This window comes from Pelodiscus sinensis, chromosome 11, assembly GCF_052426305.1.
Source record: "Pelodiscus sinensis isolate ZL-2025 chromosome 11, ASM5242630v1, whole genome shotgun sequence".
NCBI classification, from domain to species: domain Eukaryota; kingdom Metazoa; phylum Chordata; order Testudines; family Trionychidae; genus Pelodiscus; species Pelodiscus sinensis.
The window spans coordinates 16,101,457-16,102,756 of NC_143062.1; positions in this window are offsets into that span (position 1 = coordinate 16,101,457).

Genomic DNA, 1,300 nt, shown 5'->3' on the forward strand with positions numbered 1-1,300 from the left:
GTTGGCCGCCTGCTCTACAATGGGAACAAAGAGGACCCAGGGAATTGTAGACCAGACAGTCAAACTTCAAAATCTGGATAGATACCAGAATAAATGATTAAGCAATTGGTTTGTAGATACCTAGAGGATAATGGGGTTCTAAGGAATAGCCAGTATAGGTTTGTCAAGAACATATCATGCCAAATCAACCTAGTAACCTTCTTTGAAAGGATCACTGGCCAAGTGGATAGTGGGAAAGTGGTAGATGTGATAGATCTTCATTTTAAAGGGCTTTTGCCACAATCCCACATAAGCAGATTAGGGAAATGTGATCTGAATGATATTGCTATAAAATGGCTGCACAACTGGTTGGAAGACTGTCCTCGAAGAGTAGTTATCCATGGTTCTCTTTCAAACTGGGAAGATGAATCTAGTGGGGTCCCACATGGGGTCAGTTCTGGGTGTGGTACTAGTCAATATTTTCATTACTGACTTGCGCATGGAGAGGAGAGAGTATGGTTGTAAAATAATGTGGATGACACCAAGCTGGGAGGGGCTGGGAGCACTTTGGAGAATAGAATTGGAATTCAAAATGGGCTTGATCAATTGAGGAACTGGTCTGAAATCAACAAGATGAAATTCAATAAAGACAAATGTAAAAGATTGCCCTGAGGAAGGAGAAATCATGCACAAGAGTATGGTGAATATCCAGCTAGGTGGCAGTACTGTTGAACAGCTTCTGGGGGTCATAGTGAATCACAACTTGAACATGAGCCAACAATGTGATATTGTGGTGAAAAGGGCTAATATTCTTGGGTATACTAAGAAGAATGTGATAAGCAAGACCGGTAAATAAGGGTCCTATTCTACTTGGCACCAGTTAGGGTATGTCTACACTACCCTCCTAGTTTGAACTAGGAGGGTAATGTAGGCATACCGCACTTGCAAATGAAGCCCGGGATTTGAATTTCCCGGGCTTCATTTGCATAAGCGGGGCGCCGCCATTTTTAAATCCCCGCTCGTTCAAATCCCGTGCCGCGCGGCTACACGCGGCACAAACTAGGTAGTTCGGACTAGGCTTCCTAGTCCGAACTACCGTTACTCCTCGTGGAATACTAAGAAGAATGCCCTGAGGAAGAGGAGTAACGGTAGTTCGGACTAGGAAGCCTAGTCCGAACTACCTAGTTCATGCCGCGTGTAGCCGCACGGCACGGTGTTCGAACGAGCGGGGATTTAAAAATGGCGGCACCCCGCTTATGCAAATGAAGCCCGGGAAATTCAAATCCCGGGCTTCATTTGCAAGTGCGGTATGCCTACATTA